Source organism: Chenopodium album, chromosome 11 (genome assembly GCF_948465745.1).
Source record: "Chenopodium album chromosome 11, dcCheAlbu1.1, whole genome shotgun sequence".
Lineage (NCBI taxonomy): Eukaryota > Viridiplantae > Streptophyta > Magnoliopsida > Caryophyllales > Amaranthaceae > Chenopodium > Chenopodium album.
This window is the reverse complement of record NC_137844.1, coordinates 37,166,286-37,181,053: the sequence shown is the minus strand read 5'-3', so window position 1 is coordinate 37,181,053 and position 14,768 is coordinate 37,166,286. Positions and strand designations below refer to the sequence as shown.

At 37.0% G+C, this 14,768-nt stretch overlaps 1 pseudogene across 1 annotated transcript; it reads right to left on the bottom strand.

The window, feature by feature from the left end:
• Positions 1-2: 2 nt before the first annotated feature.
• Positions 3-13,485, bottom strand: LOC145566569 (pentatricopeptide repeat-containing protein At2g20710, mitochondrial-like; annotated as a pseudogene). Its single transcript, XR_014095448.1, has 3 exons — positions 13,432-13,485; positions 4,662-4,828; positions 3-1,498 (listed from the first exon to the last, which is right to left on the bottom strand). The product of XR_014095448.1 is annotated as a pentatricopeptide repeat-containing protein At2g20710, mitochondrial-like (transcript).
• Positions 13,486-14,768: the final 1,283 nt, after the last annotated feature.

The following is a 14,768-nucleotide window of genomic DNA, read 5'->3' as shown; positions in this document are numbered from 1 at the left end:
AGAACATCAAGATAATTGTATCAATTACAATTTGTTAAGGCACGTATACACTATACTTAGAGTTTTATAATCGAGTAAATCTTATGCATCTAGCTAATGAATTTATAAAAAAAAACCAAAGAAAACCCCCACAAATTTTGCTTCCATTGTTTTTTTTGGCATGACTAACACAGTTGTACACAATGCACCCGCAATACAAAAAAACCACATCTTGTTTTTCATTGGAGGGCGATAACGATTTCCTATTTCGTTTTCTGATGATAAAGCACATATTTTGATCAGTTCAGCACCTTTATACAGTTTTCATTCCCATCTAAAACATTGGCGAGTGATTCATCATCAAATGCATATTTATCAGAAAATAACCAAACAACTGGTGACTTCCTTCCTCTGATATAAATCCCTTGTCCTTGAGTAAGGATACAAATTCACCTGATCGGTCCACATCTCCTTCATCTTTCAAGTACTTTAGACAGGCCACCGTGTTTTCCTTGTTAAGCTTCCAATTTGATCCAGCCTTAAATTTCAGGAGAGCAGAATGCGTTGCTTCCACTGCCTTTTGCATCTGATTCCTCTGGAAATAACCTAATGACATCCAAAACAATGTTGATGCATTAGGTTTTTCCCAATTTTCCGAAATCACATTCTCTATTAAGGCTTCAGCCTTCTCAACTAGACCATTTCTGCAGTAAAAGCTGATCAAGAGATTTGGAGTACGGATATCTTTGTTGAGATCACTGGCTTTCCATTCCTTGAAAATATTTTCAGCCGTTTCAATGTCATCAAACTTCAATATTGAGCGCAGGATGCAGATATAGTCTCTGTTGTAAACCACCATAATTTTTTTGCATTCATTCCACGTTCTTAGCACTTCTTCCTTATTTCCTGCTGTTGCATAAAGAGTAAGGAGACATGAAAAAGCCTTATTCTTGTTCTTTTCTAAAAGTATCAACTTTTCTGATTTTCTAAGTGACTCCAAAGCCTTGTCTGCATATCCTACTCTAAGAAATTGATTTGCAGCATCAGCATATGTTTTCCAACTAATATTGGACTCTGTATGAGATTCTGTTCTTGTCAGAACTTTCTCAATTTCTTCAACATCGGAATCAGCTCCAGAAATATGCAGTAGGATGCCATAAGTGACTTTATCAAATGTTATATGTTTTGACTCCATTTCACAAATCAAGGCATCTGCTTTCTCATAATTTCCTGTTTGGTAGTAAAGGTTCAACATAGCATTGTAATTCACAGTATTTACAGCAGATCCAAATTCCCTCATCTTATGCATGATAGCATCTGCTTTATCCACACATTTTGCATGTGCATAGCAGTTGAGAAGTGCACCATAAACTTCAACTGTCCTCATCTGCTTTGGAGTATTATTAAAGTAATACTCTGCTGCTTCAATTCCATGGACCTTTGCAATCAAATCTAGACGAATAGCAACATCGCCAATTAAGAGATGCATGTATCTTTTGTCGCTCATCCATTTGGATACCTGTTACAGAGAAGAAATGAAATTAAAAGATAAAAACATTAGCGACCAACCTGATAAATTATGAAAATACGATATATGCAAGGCCGCTGTCTAGTAAAATAAGAAACACGAAAGAGCTAGCCTTATTGAAAGTCAATTTCTAAGAGGTCCTGAATCACGCTATTTAAATCTTACACAATAACCACGTCTGCACATCAGAACTGAAAAAGCAATCATTATCACTAATTATTTGTACAAGTACAGAAGCATGTCCACAATAACATGTATGTTACCCTACCATCACTTTACATATACATTTCAACTGATTTGAGCTCTGACTTGTATCAGACTTATAAAAACAAAATACATAAAACTGTCTAGGTCCAAATGTTACCTGAATTACATTTAATCTTCTAATCCAAAGTGCTTTATGATCTACAGATCTTCATTAAGGTGTTTACTCTATTTAGCAGAAATACACTGCCTATTTTGGCAACAGCAGATAAGAAGTCCAATTTCAATCAATCAAGTCTAATGACCTGCTTAAAATCAATGAGCTCGCATATAAAGAGAAGGCAATCCATCTTTGTTTATATCTTTCCCCAACACACCTAGACCATATATGGTTTTATATTATGTTAAATGTGACATTTCAAATGTAGATTAAAAAATAAAAAAATAATAATAAAAAAAAATAAAAAATAAAAAATAAAAAAAAAAAACACTTGTCAGGCTTAATTGCTACAGTTATGTGGGTGAACTAAAATCTTATGACAGTACAAAATTATGTATCACTAAATTCATACAGTGCAGAATGCTTGCTCCCCCCCCCCCCCCCCCCCAAAAAAAAAAAAAAAAGGGCAGTCTGTTAAAGTTAGTGCTTCAAAGTTAGTTAATTAGATATTTAGTTTTAATATTGCTTTTACTTAGTCAAACTAGGAAGTTAGTAGTGGTAGTAGTGGGCTAGAATTATGGGCACTATCAAGTATCAACAACCATCCCACGTACTTAGGAGTTAGGATTTGCATGCTAATTAGTTTCTTTTATTTATTTTGTCAGTTTTTGTAGCCTATATAAGGCATGATTTGTTATTAGTTTATTTGAATGAGAATAGCATTAGCTTAATTCAACGTTACTATTCTAGTTTTGCTTTCTTATTTCCAACACAGTCAGATTAGGAATCGGACAAGAAACAACCCTACTTAAAACTATGTACAGTTATGGACAAATTATCTAGAAATATAATAACAAGCAATGAGGTAAGTTACTACTTATAACAGTTGCAACTTGCAAGAATGCAATATCTTATTTAAGTAAGTACAGAAAACTGGAGAGCAGTTCTACCCAGTTACACTTTCAGAATGAGGTTTGAGATTGGATGATCCGTGATGCTGAGAAACACAGCAATCACTTAGCACTACCCTCTTGATATACTACCTCATTAAATTTGTATCTCCTTCCTCTTTCTCTACTGCTTACCTCCCTAGGCACACTATCCACCTATCAAGCATAGAGCCTTTTTAAACTTGTTAAGAGCATCCTAGCATGGCTTTTACATGCTATTTTGGCATTAGATGACCCACCAAGTAACAAGCCTTTTGATTTAGGCATTACTTTGATTCTTAAAGAGAATAGAGAATATAAGAAAAGGTTAATGGCATTACAGCGAGAATTTGAGATGACTTGATATCTACATGCTGTATAAGAAATATCCAATAGTACAATCGATTAAATTTAGACTTTTGACAATCGAAATTCTGAGACATCAAGTTCTCACAATACTGTTTTGTGCAAAGAAAATGGTGTATTATGAATAAAACAATGCGACACTGTGATGGGTTTTTTATTTAAAATTTTATTCTATTTGTATTTATTATGTATTTTTTTTTTTTTTTTTGCCCTTTTCCACTTCGTTATCGAGTCTGCAGATGGCAATGGCTCATAAACTCTGCCTTAGCTCTTGATCAGATAGGGCTGCTGACCTGCTATAAGATTTGGCTTAATAGCCTCGATTAGTGTTTAGTAGACTTGTTATACAGTTTTGCTAGGAGTCTAGGACATTGTAAGTAATGAGTTGTCTACAAAAATGTTAAATATAAGAAAAGTTCGCTACCAGCGTACCAACCTTTCCAAGAGGTTGGGCAGGCAGAGGTTAATAGCCAGCAAAGATTGCCATCCAAATTTTAACTATTGTTAGTTAGATGCTATTTACAATATCCACTAGTAAATTATTTGAATCATTCTTGAATTAATTGTTATATCAGAATCTCCCAGATGGATTAAGAACATTAAATGGTGGAATTTCGGACATATAATATGCAGTCTTTTACAAAAAAATAAAAAAATAACTAATATGCAGCCATTAAAAACTATTTCATACAACCACTTAATTCATTTATCAATTGGATTCTAGACCAAGCAGAAAACCGCAGTTTGAGTATAAGAGAGAAATCAATTGTTGTATATGTTGTACTCAAGTCATTGAAAAGAACCCAAATGACAATGCATCGAATCATTTGTTCCCAAATGATTCACAAGACAAGAACCAGACATAATATGCTAACCTCTTTTTTAGAGGATGCTTACTTATTGGCTTATTGCTAGCCAAAGACCCACAATCAGCTACAAGCAACTAGACAATGCACTTGTATAGTTGTAGAGCATATTCATCAACAAAAACCCATGAGGGGCCATGACCTATGTTACTTAGACTCGGCTAGAAGTATCTGATACAGGCACACATTCAAGTATCAAACACGGCAACTTTATACAAGATTCCACAATTTTTGTTCAAAATGAAGTGTCTAAATGACATACCCACATCTCCGGTACTCGAGGTAAAATGATGAGTCATGATTAACATAAACAAATACTTATATTACCCAAATTCATTTAACCATAGATACAGATCTCAAACAGTGGACAACCCTAATCAAAGTCATGGACTCTGTCACTTGGGCACTTATTTTCTATTAAATTTCAGAAACTCATTACATAACCAATTGTAAATCATACCATGATAAACAAACTATATAAAAAAAACCTCAATTAAAGCTTTATTAATGTACATTACATTAAAAACAAAGAACAACAAAATAAAATTAAAAATTATTTTTTTTTATCAAAGCCCAACATATGAAACAAACTAAGAGAAAAAAAGAGTGAGAGAAATGGAGTTATGGACCTCAAGAGCATATTGGTAATGGCGAAAATGGCGAAGCTGTTTAATAATGACACGAAGTTCATTCTGAGTAACAGGAAGACCCTCTTGAATCCATTGATCAAGAATTGTGGAGGTGATTCACTGGGTTTACCTACTGGAAATATTCTTCTGTAGAGTCCTTTGTTTCCCTGAGTTGAGTACTAATTTAACCCAGAACATACCTTTCTCAATGAGAAGCTTGAAGTCCTACTGATTAAACGGCATAGTTTCATCTTCAATTTGGAGAAATATGTTTCAACTTAAATATCTATTGAATAGTTAAATGGGATTTTGTTGATTTTTCATTGTTGGCCGTTGGGGAATGGGGATGGTGGATATATGGGTAAAGACGGAGGGGATTGCCAAATTGGGATGGACATGGACCAGAACATATCACGGCACAACACAATACGATGACACAACACAATATAACCCGACATTATAAAAGGTTTATAAGCTATATTTTTGAAAAAAGTATGTATAGATACACATAAACATGGGCACGGGCCGTGCCGGCACGCGGGCGGCACGGGCCCGGCACGGCGGCCCACCTGTGGGCCGTGGGCCGTGCCGTGAACAAAAATCCGGATTCTGGCACGGGCACGGCACGTGGCACGGCGGGTGGCACGGTGGCCGGCACGTGGGCCGGCACGCTGGCACGACCCGCCGGCACGGCATGTGGCACGGCCCGGCACGGCACGGCACGGCCCGTGCCTTACCGTTGGAAAACTAGCCGTTTATGGCCGTTTTCCAACAGCTCTAAAACGGCTAGTTTTCCCCCCCCCCTTTTCCCACCCAAATTCCCTATAAATACCTCATATTTTCCTCCAAAAATATCACAATTCATCAAATCATCTGTTCTCTCTTATTCTCTAATATTCTTACTCTTAAATTCTCAATTCTCAAATTCCCACAAATCATACAATCTTGCTCTCTTTTGTGAAAAGAAAAAAAAAAATTCCTACTCTCTTATAAATTTTACATTTTTACTATTATTACTTTTATTAGTCTACTACCAAAAAAAAAAAATTGTTATATTTACATTCAGGAAATTAAAAATTCGGGAAATTATAAGTTCGAGAAATTATAAATTTGGAAAAGCATTGAAGCGTCATTGTAAGATCTAACTCAACTTTATTTTAATTTGTTATTGTTATTGTTATTGTTATTGTTATTATTATTATTATTATTATTATTATTATTATTATTATTATTATTATTGTATTCTTGGAACTACTTAATTATATAAAAACTACTTTCTATTTTAATTGTGGGTTATTTGGATTGTTGAAATCTGTCTAAGGCGGGATTTGGACTCTGGACAACGTCGCTCCTAACCTCTCCTACCTGGGATCTCATTGATCCAAGTAATCTACTATTATTATAATTATTTTTAAAAATTTAATTTATATAAAAAGTACTTACTAATTAATTGTTATTGTTATTGTTATTATTATTGTTGTTAATTGTTACTTTGTTATTGTTAGTTGTGTTATTATTATTAATTAATCATGGCATCAAACCCGAACGTTTCCTCCTCCTCTAGAAAAGCCAAGTCAAAACGTAGGGAATCACCAAACCCAAACACTTCAATGTCTATGCCCCCCCCCTAACATGCCCTTTCCAAACACTTCCACCCCTTTCTTTCATCCCCAAAACACGGGAGGGCAAGAACAAATGGATGATATGGCTCCTTGGACCCAATTTCAACAAACCCAATTTCAACAATATGAATTTCCTTTTCCTCCTCCTTCCCAAGGTAGCCAAACACAAGCCTCCGGGTCGAGTGAACCATCCACCCAAAATCCTAACATATTAGAGTGGTGTACCGAAGAGGATTTTGCTCAAACCAAAAGAAAGAGTGAATGTTGGGCACATTATCAATTAAGTAAAGATGGAAAAAAATGCAAGTGTCGGACTTGTGGTAAAATTTTCTCGGCCGATACCAAGGGAGGGACGGGACACCTTACTAAACATACAAAAAAATGTGGTGGACCATCTAGTGATCCAACCCAACCTAAAATTTCTCAATTCCATCCACAAGGTTTCATTTACAATTACGAGAGAGATAGGGATGAACTTGGGAGAATGATTGTACATGCAGAACAACCTTTTCTTTTCGCCGAAAATGATGCCTTCAACAACTATATTAACCGAGCACTACAACCAAAACACAAAAAAATCTCCCGAAAAACCGTTCGATCTGCTGCCATGAAGACTTATCTAGAGTACAAATTGAAATTAGTAAATGAATTAGCTAATCTTCCTAGTAGAGTTTCTTTAACCGCCGATGCATGGGATGGTGGGTACGGACTTCACTATTTATGTGTTACTTGTCATTGGTTAGATAATGAGTGGATGTTACAAAAACGCATCATTCATTTCAAAATGCTTGAATACCCTCATACCGGTCTTAACATTTCACATCATTTAATGGAAGCCATTAATGCATATAGTCTTAGGGATAAAATCATGTCTATGACTTTCGATAATGCAACTTCTATGACATATAGTGCGAATTTGGTCAAATCCCAATTGAACGATGTTATATTAGATGGAGATGCACTTCATGTTAGATGCATTTGTCATGTTCTTAACTTGTGTGTGAAGGATGGAACAGAAGCAATTGGTCCATTTTATCACAAAATAAGGAATTCTATTATGTCTATTAATAGCTCTAACATGAGATATCAAGAATGGAAAGGTTTTTGCAGGCAACAACGGATAAAAACCATAAAAATAGCACCGGATTGTCCAACTAGGTGGAACTCCACCTATGAAATGTTGAGTCGGGCAATCCAGTACAAGGTTCATTTAACACTTTTTTATAATATGAAATTTCCACAAAATGCTTTACTAGAAGATGATTGGGCTAATTGTGAAAAATATATGCAGTTTTTACAATTACTATATGGTATGACACATTGTTTTTCTTCTGTATATAATCCTTGTGCTCATTCTTTTCTTAGCAATGCATGTTTACTTGCACAACTTTTTGCGGAACACCGATCACAACATGTTTATCGTGGATATCTTCCATCCATGGAGGATAAATGGCGTAAATATTACACCGATATTCCTAAGATTTATATTTTTGCTTCTATTTTAGATCCTAGACAAAAATATGATGGCACCTTTTTATTAATTGATATTTATTATAGTAACATGAATTTTGAAGATGATGTTGAAACTTTTAAGAATAAGGTGACGGATGAATTTTTTAATTTATATAGAGTTTATGAAAGTAAATATGGAACCGTGTCTCGATTTTCCCCTTCTCAAACATCCAAAAATGTAAGTAAACGGGCCAAAGGTTTATTTGCACAAGCTGCTAACTTGATGTCTAAGTATTCAGGTACAGAATCATCATCATCAAGGAGAACACAAAGCGATGTTTCGGAGTTGCAAATGTACTTAAGTTACGACTTCATAAAAGGCATGGACGATGAAGAGAAGTTTGGCCTCGACATCCTCGATTGGTGGAAATCACAAGCCGTGAAACATCCAATTTTGTCGGCAATGGCTCGTGATATTTTTGCTATCCAAGTCTCCTCCGTTGCTTCCGAAAGAGCTTTTAGTGCGTCGGGAAGAGTTCTAGATGATAGAAGAACAAGACTAAAACCCGAAACACTTGAAATGTGTGTTTGCTTCAAGGATTGGTTGGATGCCGAAACTGTAGGAGATTATAGGTACTAAATGCGGAATTAACATGAATCATATTCATATAGCACCAAACCAAGGATCTCATGCATAACACATAAAGAAGTAAGAATTATACCTTTGAAGCGTGATTCCACGGCGATCGAGCAAGAACAATGGGGAGATAAAGAACCTCAAATGCGATTCCTCTACTTGGTCCACGGGCACAGATTAAGACCTCCACTAATGCTAGTTAGTCGCGAAAGAACACTTCTATCGACCTTCTACGGAGATGGACGAACGATCAACCAGGCAAGAACCACCGCGCAACACCACGAGGGCCACTAGGGGTGGCCGGCCGTGGGTGAGAGGGGAGGAGAGGCGTGCGTGTGTGAGAGGGAGGATGAGGGCCTTTGGATGGTGGTTGCTTGATTCACAATTCACTGTATTGTTAATTGTGACCTCTATATTCAACCCTAGGCAAGGCTATTATTTATAGATCATATCTCTAAATAATAGCCCAAGTCCAAATCCAAGCCCACTTCCTAATCCCACTCAAACTATACTTAGCCCACTCATGCTTATGACTAATTGATTGCTCATGAGGCCCATTAATGGGCCTCTAACTTGCTTAACCCAATACCCTTGTGTGTGACCAATATAGGATCCATTCTAAAGGGCTTTGGGCTATTTGACTAGCCCAAAGATTATCTCTCATAGTCTAGCAACAGAGGATGACGCCCCAATAGAATGAACTTATTATCTCCATAATAGTGATCCTTGATATATCTAGTAATTGCACTTATCGAAGACACAATTCCTTCAATCTCCCACTTGTCTGAGACAAGTGCGCAATATTCAAATTCCTTAAGTCATTTTGTGTCGATTTGATAATATGATTGCATCTTATGCGATCTATATTAATCTACAAATCGTTTCTTGAAATCCGAGTTAGAATTACAAAACAAATGGTTACTATATAACTCATTTGAGCACGGCCATGCATTTTCTGAATTCTCCCTCTTCAAGAGGCCAAAACATGACACATTCCTAATTTAATAGGAAGACTCTATCCAATCTTGTGGCAACCAAAGCTCCCACTCAACTTCTGAAACAACCAGGAAACACCCTTTATAATCTCCAGTTACGGGAAGACGTTTGAATGTACCACAGTTATTTCATCCATTGAATGAAACCAATGTTCCACTCATGTCAAAGGAATCCACTAATATATCCGGAAGTTCTATACTTGAAATTCAAAGTAGGTCTATGGTTCGATCCTGCATCATTCATGCATATCCATGTGATTGACCGAGCCTCATCACTATGCTCCTATAGCCCATGAAACCGAGCTATCCAATCAATCTTACATGCTAGTCCATTCATTGAAATCATTTATGTCCACTTTAATGATTTCGAACTAGGAACTTAAATAATATGTGGATTTTGTTCACCTGTGGGGTTTCATACACCAGGTCTCTATCGAATAGATAACCTGATGAGCCCATCAATCCATAATTATTTTGGACATTTTATTTAATATTGAAACCACAATTAAATAAGAGAAAAGATAATTTCTGATTAAACATAATTCTGCAAATAAATGTATTACATATGTAATTTGTTTTCTCAAAACAAAAACAACTTCTAATTACACCATTCGCTTCAATCCAGTTGCACTAGTATGCTTCTCATGCTTAGGCATTGGAAGGGGTTTAGTAAGCGGATCAGCGATGTTCTCATCCGTGTGAATTTTGCTCATCTTGACATCTCCTCTGTCAACGATCTCTCGAATGAGGTGAAACTTCCTCTCTACATGTTTGGATTTGAAGTGTGACCTAGCTTCCTTGGATTGAGCAATAGCTCCATTATTGTCACAATATATCTCGATACCCTTTTGAGAACTTGGTACAATATCCAGCTCAGTCAGGAACTTCTTTATCCAAACAGCTTCCTTAGCTGCTTCAACAGCAGCCAAATACTCTGATTCTGTTGTAGAGTCTGCGACAGTGCTTTGCTTCGAACTCTTCCAGCTCACTGCTCCTCCATTCAGACAGAAAATGTATCCAGATTGAGATCTGAAGTCATCCCTGTCTGTTTGGAAACTCGCATCCGTATAACCTTTGACAACCAACTCATCTTCGCCACCATACACTAGAAACATTCATTTCGTCCTTCTCAAGTACTTAAGGATGTTCTTGGCAGCTGTCCAGTGTGCTTCACCTGGATTTGCCTGAAACCTGCTGCACATGCTTAGAGCATATGCAACATCCGGCCTTGTACAAATCATGGCATACATTATCGATCCTATTGCAGAAGCATAAGGAATGATAGCCATACGTCTCATCTCATCTGGCATAACCGGGCATTGAGATTTACTGAGCGTAATGCCATGGGACATGGGGAGAAAACCTCTCTTGGAGTTTGTCATCTCGAACCTGTCAAGAACCTTATCAATATAAGTCTCTTGACTTAGTCCAATCATCCTTCGAGACCTGTCTCTATGGATTTTGATTCCCAAAATGTACTCAGCTTCACCTAAGTCTTTCATGGAAAAACAACTCTTCAACCATTCCTTGACTGATTCAAGCATTGGTATGTCATTTCCCATGAGAAGTATGTCATCTACATACAAGACTAAGAAAACTATGCTGCTCCCACTAAACTTCTTGTATACACAAGGTTCCTCTTCACTTTTGACAAAATCAAACCTTTTGATTGCTTCATCAAAACGAAGATTCCAACTCCTGGATGCCTGCTTTAATCCATAAATGGATTTCTCAAGCTTGCATACCTTTCTAGGATTTTCTGGATCTTCAAAACCCTCAGGTTGTGTCATATACACTTCCTCCTTCAAGAACCCATTCAAGAATGCGGTTTTGACATCCATCTGCCATATCTCGTAATCGAAGAATGCGGCAATCGCTAGAAGAATCCGAATGGACTTAAGCATTGCTACTGGGGAAAAGGTTTCATCATAGTCAATACCATGAATCTGTCTAAACCCTTTTGCAACTAGTCTTGCTTTATGGATGTAGGCATTTCCATCCTTGTCTGTTTTAATCTTGTAGACCCATTTGCAACCAATGGGTTTTACCCCATTAGGCAAGTCAACTAGGGTCCACACTTTGTTTTCAGACATTGACTCCATTTCGGATTTCATGGCCTCAAGCCATTTATCTGAGTTGGGGCTCACCAAAGCTTGCTTGTAGGTTGTGGGTTCCTCATTCTCCAATAAGAAGATTTCAGAATCCTCAGTTAACAGAACATCGACAAACTGTTTGTTTCTGATTCTGTCAGACCTACGTGGGGTAGGAGCAACAGTAGAAATTTTCTCTCCAACTCCTTGAAGATTTTCGCATGAATTAGATTCAAGTGGGACGATAGGAGTCTCGCTGGTGGAATTAGCTTGCTCCGACGCATGATTAATCGTTTCATGCGCCCTCGCCTCTGATGTGGTGTTATCCACATCCATTTGTTGCTCGTCTTGAATTTCTTCGAGAACCACTTTACTCCCACTTGGCTTTCTAGATAGAAATTCCTTTTCTAGAAAGACACCATCGCGAGCAACAAACACTTTGTCATCTTCGCGATTGTAGAAGTAATACCCTTTTGTTTCTTTGGGGTAGCCCACAAAGAAACACTTGTCTGATTTAGGGTGTAGTTTATCGCCTTGTAAACGTTTTACATAGGCTTCACATCCCCAAATCTTGAGATAAGACAATTTTGGAACTCTTCCAGTCCATAATTCATATGGTGTCTTCTCAACTGCTTTGGACGGGCTTCTGTTTAGTATATTTGCAGCCGCTCCTAATGCATATCCCCAGAATGATATGTGAAGATCAGTAAAGCTCATCATGGACCTAACCATATCAAGTAGAGTCCTATTTCTCCTTTCTGACACTCCATTTAATTGAGGTGTCCCTGGAGGGGTTAATTGTGAAATTATTCCACAATTAATCAGATGTTCATCAAATTCTTGGGTTAGATATTCGCCACCACGATCAGATCGTAGTGCCTTAATTGTCTTCCCAAGCTGGTTTTGTACTTCATTCTGGAATTCTTTGAACTTTTCAAAGGCTTCCGACTTGTGCTTCATTAAGTAAATGTAACCATATCTACTTAAATCATCAGTAAAAGTAATGAAGTAGCTAAATCCACCCCTAGATTTTGAACTCATTAGTCCACACACATCTGTATGTATGAGCCCCAAAAGGTCACTAGCTCTTTCACCTATACCCGTAAAGGGTGACTTAGTCATTTTCCCAAGCAAGCATGACTCACAGTTTTCAAATGATTCATAATCAAAAGAAGAAAGGAGTCCATCCTTATGTAATTTCTGGACGCGCTTTTGGTTAATATGTCCAAGCCTACAATGCCATAGGTAAGTTGGGTTTGAACCATCTGTTTTCTGCTTTTTATGATCAATGTTGTAGACATGAGTTGTATATTCTAAAACATACAAACCATTAATTAACTTAGCATTAGCATATAACATGTTTTCTTTTGAAATAAAACAACGTTTGTCTCTTATTTCAAATGAAAAGCCTTCAGTATCTAAAACTGGAACTGAAATAATGTTTTTAGTAATGCTGGGAACGAAATAACAGTTATTAAGTACTAAAATTAATCCAGAAGGTAGTCTCAAATGATAACTCCCAATAGCAAGTGCAACAACTTTTGCTCCATTTCCTACTCGAAGTGTCACTTCTCCTGGATCCAGCTTCCTACTTCCTTTCAAGCCCTGCACGTCATTGACGATATGAGCACCACAACCGGTATCAAATACCCAAGTGGAAGATGAAGTAAGATTAATTTCTACAACAAAAACATCAAGTAACACCTTACCTTCTGTTTTCACTGGTGCATAATGGGGACACCCTGGTGTATGGACTTGCCATCCACCACAATAGAAGCACTGGCAATCTCTCCTTATCAGGAACTCCTCAGCATGGTTAAGTAAGATGTTGATCAAATTTGCTGATGATCCCTCATCATTATGAGAAAGTCTCACAATGTCAAAACCAGCATGGAGCGAGAACAAGATAATGTCACGTGCATAGTCATCATCGATCGGTTTCCCGAGGACATCCATTTGGTTGATCATATCAACCAATTCATTAACATGGTTCCTCACAGACTGACCAGGCAAGAGTTTCTTTGCCATTATCTTACCATGAATCCGGTAAGTCTCATACCTTAAACTGTCAGCCCAGGAATAGTAAATCTGAGGGATCGAGTTAACGATCTCTCTTACATTTGGATCGTTGACACCTCCACTACCCAATGCCCCCATGCCACCCCTACAGATAGCACGAAGACATTGATATAAGTTGGTCACCTCATACCGTCTGAACCTATTGTACCAACAGTTTGGAATAGATTCCAGTATTAGGTTCTTGACCTTTATTGCATCCAAAACTAATTTTGCATGCATTTCAGGGTCCTGACCAGGAGCACACTTGTTCTCAACGGGTACATATAGGCGAGCATCAAGCTTGAAACTTGTGAGAACATTTCTCAATTCGCCCTCCCATTGCCTGTAATTTCTGAGATTAAGCCTTAAATTGAGTTTCATTGGTAAATCTGTGTTGTCATATAAGTTATTCATCTACAAACAAAAACAAAACGAGGAAAAATTCAATAATTATGTTTAATAACTTTAAAGTACCATAAGTAATTTAGAATTTATTGGTAACTTTAAAGCATTCATTCAATATTTAAATGATCCCTATTGAATAAAATGATTCCAAGATCCTTTATTTGTGCAATAATTAACCGGACTTTGGCCCTGCCATCAACTATTACATTTTCAAGGTGAGTAAACTCTTTACTGATTACAACTCTTGTAATTCTTGGTTGAATAATTAATCATCACATGTTTAATTATTACCCTTAGCTTCAAGGTTCTAAACTTTGTCTTTAGGTAACCCTGTTGAGTATAACCAATTAAAAGTGTAGAATTTGTCCTACCCCCACTCCCCAATGAAAATTATGATGCCCAGCTTTGGCATGACCCATCACAAATGTCAAAGGTTTCATCGGGTTTTTAATTGGAAAAGCTGCCTCAATATTACTGGGATCTGGATTTATTATGTTGTGATTATATAGTGAACTCTAGCGCATCATCAAGCAACATAAATAAACCTAAACATGCATAATCTACTAATGCAATAAAACATGACATAGTATGGCCCCTTAATCCTAAGAAAACTAATAAAGTAAAATGCTCCCACTTGGATCTTCATGGATCTCATCCATCTTGCTCCATTGGGCCTTCACTTCATTGGCTTTTGGATCAACTGCAACCTGTAAATTTATTCTATTCTATCTACTATTTAAATAAAATAAAATAAATTACAAAATACTCAACGGTACGAAGACCGCATTTAGATTACAAAAATACATCACGATGCGCAGATCGTATTTTAGAATCTATGGGCCATACTA